The sequence below is a fragment of the Merops nubicus genome, unplaced genomic scaffold, assembly GCF_000691845.1.
Source record: "Merops nubicus isolate BGI_N331 unplaced genomic scaffold, ASM69184v1 scaffold20708, whole genome shotgun sequence".
In the NCBI taxonomy this organism is placed as follows: domain Eukaryota; kingdom Metazoa; phylum Chordata; class Aves; order Coraciiformes; family Meropidae; genus Merops; species Merops nubicus.
The window spans coordinates 1-8,270 of record NW_008625349.1 but is presented as its reverse complement, the minus strand read 5'-3'; positions in this window follow the sequence as shown (position 1 = coordinate 8,270).

Here is an 8,270-nt window from a genome sequence, read left to right as displayed (position 1 = left end):
TCATTTGCATTGAGCAGCTTGAGATCATGTGCGCAAGCTTTCTGATCCTTCTTGCAGCAGTAGAGCACATCACTGCTCTGGAGATTTCTAAATATGAGTATTTTCCCTGAACTTTTACTATAATTCTAAGCTTGTTTTTCATTTTACTCCTCTCTCCTTCAATCTCTGTGTAGAAATTGATTCAGCTATTTAGGGCACAAGTAGGAAACGAGAACCCTGCCCATTTTCACGGGCAGCATTAATCTTCCAATGATCTCAAAGGCACTGACTTGACACCATCTATTTCCAATGTACATCAGCCCCCTAAAATGTGATATTCAGCATTAACATCTAGAAGATATGGTTCAAGCAGCTGCTAAGCATGAGTTACTTCTTTATAATTTGAAATAATTACTGTAGTGTTTCCTAAAAAACCGCACACTAAAAATCAACATCTAATTCCAATAAATTTTCACTGTAAAGTTTCTAACTCACTCATCATAAACCACTAAATCTTTAACTCTGTATTAAAAGGCAAACCTTCTCCTTAACAGAAGTTCCAAGAAACATAATTCCTTGCCCCAAACAATTTAAAATTATACAGAATTATTATATTCTGTATAGCTTGCTGCTTCCCAGTACTTGGATCCTCCAAACTGTCTTTCCCAGAAAACTCTAATAAAGTAGTCCAAGCTTCAGGAACTGCACATCGATTCCAGGATAATTTAAAATTAAGAGTTCAAAGTAACTAACAACATGAATTCTGAGTAGGTCAGTGTATGTATGGTGGTTGCAACAGAAATGCAAATAAACAGCTGATGAACAGAATCAAATCAGAAAGATTTAACTTGGGAGCAGAAAATTCCATTTCATGAAACTGGAAAGCATTTTATTTTACTTACTGTAAAATCAGTTTAAATGTTGAAGAGACTCAATGTGTATACATATAAATACTGCTGTTGCAGTAGTCCTAAATGATAGCAGCTTCTCCTTAGTGTCCAAATCCCTTAAAATTCCAACATTTAATAATGTGCTTTAAAAATCATGACACACTGACATGAAAATGATGTTTGCATTCTCCTGTCTCCTACTGCTTTCCAAACCATTAAAGCTTATCCCAAGATACTATGTAAGTGCACAGAAAATACTTTCTAAGCTACTGTTGATTGTTTAAAGCTCATGACTTGATTTTTGATGCTCAACATTTAATTAGTGGCACACAGACATAAACAAACTGTAAAAATGGTAATGAAAAAGAAGGTACATTTAGCATTTTGTGTTTCATATACTATTATCCACAAGAATATTTTAAAATGTTGAGCTTCAAACAGAATAACACATGCTGGTTTTCTAACACATCACTTTGTTCTTCATTAATTTAGTTTTGACATTCTAGAGTCATTATCCAGGATGGGAAAATAAATTCCTTCTCCTTCACTAAACCTATCAGTTTATTTTTTGAACTGTGATAAATACAATACTCCTCCAAAACAAATCAAAATGCAAGCTTTCAAAACTGCAATGGATTTTACACACATATACTGAAAATATACTGAAATATGTATTTATTATATGCAGAACCCAGTTTTGAAAATTTAATAAGTGATTGCAAACTGCTTATTATCAGCTAATATTGCATTTCTGAAGGTAAATATCATGTTACTTAACCCTTCAAAATCTTTGTTTACACAGTTTTAAGCAGTTACATTATTTTGAAGTGTGGAGTTTTGCATTATTTTAAAATGATAGCTATGGTACTATATAAATTGCTAGAGAAGTACCAATTTTTTTTTTTTTTTTTTTCTTTACAGGACTAATTCAGTCATCACCAACTCAAAACCATCATCAGGACTGTAGCTACATGGAAGGTGTAACAGCCAGACAAAGCATTTAAACCTCCTGTTAGTGAAAAAGGAGGCTTTCACCAGCTCAACCCTTTGCTGATCATCAGAGGTCCTTTGCCAGATACTGTTTCCAAAATCAGCCTGCTTACATAAACATAGTCTAAAGGGCTTTTGTCAAGAAGAGCTGGATCAGCAAATACCTACTGCTTAAACTCATTTAGATCATCCTAACGAAGCGGGGCTGGGAGTGCTCTCACCAGCCGCTCCACTGGGAGTTTCAGGAGGAACAGAGGCTCCCAAGTTTAGGAGTGGCAATGCATGATTAGGAATGATAACTTCTAACAGCACAGGTACATGTGTACAGGCATCCAGTCCAGTCTGAGGGAACTGCACTGTGCTAAGCATGTTAGCTTCATTAAAGCAATGGAACTGGCCTTACTGCATGAACAATCAACTTTGATTTCAAAAAAACCACCAGCATCTCAACTCAAGAATGCTCAGATCAAAAGCACGATTCCAAAATGTTGTGATATCCACCTACAAAGTTTGTTTAGGTGCTTGTAAGGAAAGAGCAGAAGTACAAGACTGAGAAGACAGTTCTATTCTGTTGAGGAATAAAATAAAAATTGAAAAAGATTTTAAAATGCAGTAATTTCTTAACACTGATAATTACTTAATTTGTGGAAGAAAACACTATATCACTCACTTTTTTTGCTTGGAAGAGGAAGGAAGATATAAAAGGTCACTTTTAATTGCATTTGTCAACTCTATTACCCATATTTTTGCCTTTTTTTTCAATGTAATAAACATATTAAGCACACCTAATCTATAAAGTATTCATCTATCTCCAAGAAAGGTGGAATGCTGCAGTGCTTGGAACAATCCAGAGTATGAAGGTACAGGCAGAGACTGGAGCAGTTTCACAGGGATGCCCCACGAACACATCTTCTACTTCTCACTTTCACCATCAGCACCTGAATGGAGTCTGCAAGGCTCAGGCACAGAATGAGCTTTATCATAGGTAATAAACTGGGAATATTATTGCTTTCATTGAAAAGTGCAGTGCTGAGTTCAGGAATAGCCAAGGAAGCATTTTGATTTATGTTCACGGCAATGACAAAAAACTCACTGAAGTTAGGGGCAGTGTTATCTAGATCCCAAATGAGGAATGGCAGAAGCTCTGTCACTCTGCACAGATGCTTGTCTAAACTATTCTTAAAGCTCTTCAAGCTCAACTACATTCATGTTTTACTACACCTGACCAGTGTCACTGCCCTTCTTGGAAATCTCTCCAAGGAGTCCATATTCCAGTGAGTCACTCAACTCCAGCTACAGTGCTCCAAATGCGTCCAACTATGGTGCCAAATATAAATAAGGAACTCTGTCTTGCAGAAAACTGTGCTTTACACATCCCTTGAATATTACTTGCCTAGTTTTACTTGACCCGTTGCTTTCCTTCCTGCATTTCGGCAATTCATTAGTCCTGCTTCTATACAACATCTTATATTTGTCTCCATCAAACTCCACAGTAGGGTTTTTTTATCAATCTCTCCAATTTTCTTATAGTTAAGAATATTTTCATTGATATGGTAGTATTGTTATTTTACTGGTAAATGTTTAAATTTTATAAACTGCAGTTGCATTGATGAAAAGAAATACACCAATTGGTGCTTAATTGTCTCAGTTATGCAAATAGATGCTAGTTTTGAAAAGTGGTATTATTCCTCTATGGAATTAGTTTTAGAAATAAGCATTAGACTGTATTGTTATATTAATAAAAAAAATATGTAAAAATAGTCATACATTTGTGGTTGAGATGCTAATTGTAAAAAAGAGATTTCACAGTGAAGTACCTATGTATTCTCTATCAAGGCACAGATAAAGGAAAAACCCAACAAAGTCCTTTTCAAAGTGAAGCTGTATTCATTTTCCAGAAAAGAAAATAAAATTATCCCCAATGTTGGCCTCTAAAGACTGTATTTATAAGATTTTTATAATTTAACAATCACATAACAAGATGCAACAACAAGAAAATAAGAAGATGCAATAATAAGAAAAACCAGTGCCACACATTCCTTATGCAGGTGAAACAGACAAAAAAAACCTCTGCAAAACTCAAAACAAAAACCCCAGATGTAAAGACCTGAAAAGTGGAATATGAGAAGAACATTGCTCAAGGTGAAAGTAACTCAAGATAAAAGAATAATTCCTGCTTTGAACAATTATTTTATTATCCTTCCTAGATAAGCAACACTTTAAGCCAAGAGTTTTTGCTGTTAACCAATATGCAGATTGCAGGACACAATTAAAACCTATAAAAAAGGTAAGGCAAGTCAAAGGGAGTTAATAAACGGTTTGCAATGACAAATACATTTTTCACTAACCATAAAATATTAAAAGAGCTGGCCAACAACATTAGTATCTGTAGCCCTAATGATTAAAGAGCTTGGCTTCTGATTTCACTAAAATCAGAAGGTAAAAAAAAAGGATTACCTCAGATGAACCTACTTCTAACTTCAGGGGGGGATTTTTTTACATGCCAGTCCTCACACCTGAACATACTTTGAACAGAACTCTCAATTCACTAACCATAAAATATTAAAAGAGCTGGCCAACAACATTAGTATCTGTAGCCCCAATGATTAAAGAGCTTGGCTTCTGGTTTCACTAAAATCAGAAGGTAAAAAAAAAAGGATTACCTCAGATGAACCTACTTCTAACTTCAGGGGGGGATTTTTTTACATGCCAGTCCTCGCACCTGAACATAACTCTCAAAGTGTGTAGCGTCAGAAAAGCCATAATGGAAGGATGAACACCAGGCAACCAAAATATCTGGATTCTGATTCATACGTCGTAACAAAAAAAGCCTAAACCCAAACCCCAACAAAAAATGTAGACTGGAAGCCACTGAAGTAATTAGAATAAAATTATATCTGAAATTAAGAAAACATTGTTTCACTTTGATCCTTGCACCGGAGTGTATGGTAACTACAGTAGCCTGGTCGGAACATGGCACTGCACGCACAGATGCTTACACACAAAACTGAGACACAATTCCCCTGTGCTCAACAAACGGAGCCTCGACCAAATGAGGCTGCCAGGCAAGCAAAGCAGGATACTAGTGTTTACCAAAGTGATACACAGAAGAGAGATGACTTTATAGAAACAGAACAGGTTTGGCTATTTCAAGTGTTTCTTGCTTCAAAATAAAACCCCTTCATTTTTTTTCCAGGTGGACTCTGACTTGGTTGTTTCAAACTCTTTTAAGAGAAGAGCAGCCACTTTGTCCGATTCTGCTTAGAATTTCCTTCTCCTTGTTTTCTCTCACTAAAATCATAACTGAAATCAAGGAAATCAACCACCTTAGAACATACTCAATTTTTTTAATCGAAGGATTTGGGCATTTGAAATGGTATTTGGTTTAGGTTTTGGATATAGTAAGTGAAAAATCTATTCTTGATCTTATATATTCTTAGATACAGAATCAAAAACAGGACTCTCAGATGAAAAATCAGAAATAGGAAAAAAAAAAATTGCTGCTCCTTTCTGCCTATTAATGACTGCCAATTATTCAGCCTTCTATGTCATACAGAATATTCTGTGCTATGCTCACAGAAAATCCAGTGCAGTGTCCAAAAAATAAACAAAGATGTAAGCTCCCATATTCTAGTTCATGCAACTATGGTAAAGACTTTCCTCAGAGTGATTTTACTTTCAAGGTATTTCTTGTGCCAGCTGATAACGGGAATAAGTCTCTGCATGTTAACTTTGCTCTTTTATCTCTTTTACTACTCTTTTTTAACACATAAATGCCAAAACACCACATCTAATCTCAGTCAAGCCAGACATAAATCCTACAGTGACTAGATTTCTTACTGCACATTTGCTAGTGATCTGCTCTGAATGTGTCAGTATCTAGGACACAATGCATTTTGCTAGTTAAATCTGTATTTCTGGTTTGGAGGGTAATAATCTATAAGATATGGATATGAATCTGAATGAATCTTTACAAGTACTCTTTTCTGCAAAAAGGTAAAGAAGTCAAACAATATCTTAAAATACTAAGAGACAATTCTGATCAAAGAAACAGTGGCATTACTGGAATTAAGACAACTGTGGCTTACTGTATGTATCAGTATCTCAAGATTTGAGGAATTAAAGATGAAATGAGGATCTCTGTAGGGATTAGCTACTATTAGTTCAAAATACTCCAACTTGTGTAATAGTGGTCTTATTTAGTATCCCATTGCACACAACAAAAACTTGCTGATCAATTTGTGTTATGATGCTGTTCAGGGAAACAGTGAGAATTCTACTAGAAAAAAATATTAAAAACACCACTGTAAATAGTCTGGAGGATAATATATACTTAAAAAAAAAATTTCAGAAGAAGGTAAAAGAAGCTATGTGTCTCTGGGTGAGGATAAAGGAGGAAAGAACAGGAGTGTGAGAGACCATCTAATCCCAAGAAGGTGACAAAGAAGATTTTGCTGAACTATGGAGGTAAATCCGCATAACAGAACTGGGCAAGAAGCTGCAGGAGGGTTCATTAACTGTGTATTCATACAGGCTCCTGATGTGATGTATGTTCTTTCTAGAACACAGAGGACTTTGCCAGAGAGGTGGCTATTTTAGACTTGTTTGATACTTATGGGAAGAATTAACTGAATATAAGAATGGAAATACAGAGAATTTAATTAAAAATAGCAGAGGCTACTAAACAAGGAGAAAACTTCAAACTAAAGATCATGATTTCAAAAAAGCAGCTTCAGTAATCTCAGGTATCTGGGAGAACAGGTCTCTTGGAAAGTTGATTTAAGGGACAAGGGAGTGCAGGAAACTCAGCCATTAAGAAAATACACAGCAGGTTATTCCAATGGACAAAACAGACCAAAGGGAGACTTGGAGATCAACCTGCCTCTATAAGCATACGGAAGAACTGAAGAGAATAAAGAAAGGATGGAGCTTTGACAAATGACTGGAGATGAGAAAAGAGTAAATGCTATTCAGTACCATAAATTTGCTGCAACACTGAGAATCTGAAAGAGTTGTCAGTGGTTTGTTTACTGGCAAAAATGAGGATGGTATTTTTAAACACTATCTGGGATCTGTTGTATTGATTTGGTTTTGCTCAACACTTTTAATTAGTAACAGAGAAGAAAATACCCTTTTAAAATACACACTAAGCTAGAGGAGAATTAAAATATTCTGGAAAATAAGTTAATAATTCAAAATCACTTTGATATACTGCAGATACTATCCAGAAAAAAAAATCATTAAATAAAAATGTAAAATACTCCACTCAAGGAAAAAACCAAATTAATCCTCCAAATGCAGGTGGACCAGCAAGCAGAGATACTGAGGAAAGAAAAATCATTATACCAGACTATAAATCAAACATAAAGCAGGTATGAAGTTGCTAAACTTTAGAACTTTTCAAAGATTGCTCTCACAGTCATGTTAAGGGAAGGGTGGAATGAATATTCAACAAGAACAAATTTTCTCCAAAACACCAGTCTAATCTGCAATTATGCAGCAGTTACAGAAAAGTATAAATCCCAATAAAACTCCTCCTTTTTTCTCTATTTGTTTTCTGTCTTTTTTAATTCCTTCTGATATTATTTTATTAACTCCTGTTCTTTCACATTAGACACTCAACTTATTACAATGTACAGGGGCAGACTGGGTCCATGGCATTTTTCTGCTAAACAGCCTGCCTTGAAAATTGCATTTAGTTGACCAGCAAGCACATTAGCCCTGTTAATGATGTAAACATAGTCTTAATTTTGCGTTGTGCCTAATACTTCAAGAAGCACATCCCTAGTAATTCTATTTACACGTAACGTGTTTTACTTAGAATGCCAAACAAGATTTTGTGCCCCAACATCAAGCTGCTAAAAAACACTGCAACTTTTTTTGGGTATATTAACAAGTCTTCTGTTTGCCTAAGATGACAAAAAAAAGGAAGAAGTACTGTGGATGGTGCTGAATTAAAATCATGCTTTTAATTAAAAATTAGATTTCTTCTAAGTGTAAAGGAAAATTAAAGTAACATACTGATCCTGACATGCTCCGTAATTAATCCGAATCACTACTGGAAACTACTCCTAATTTAACAGTGAAATTCGCACAGTAATTTTTTATCAAGACAATAAAATCGATGCGCAGTAGTGACTTTTATATCCTCTTCCTACTTTGCTATAAAGCCTATTTTTGGCTAATTGACAAATCTGGATGGCGATTAATCACAAGCCCAGTTATGCCCGAGTTTGCCCCCTTGCCCACCACAGGGCGCACAGGCCTATAGAGGCCCATTATACAAAGAAAACCGGGGCATTGTTCGGCCCCGCGAGCGAAGCTGAACACGCGCACACAAGTGGGCATTGTGCAGCTGTTTGCACAACCCCACCGCGCTGCCGGCTGGATTTCCTGCGCGGGAGACACCCA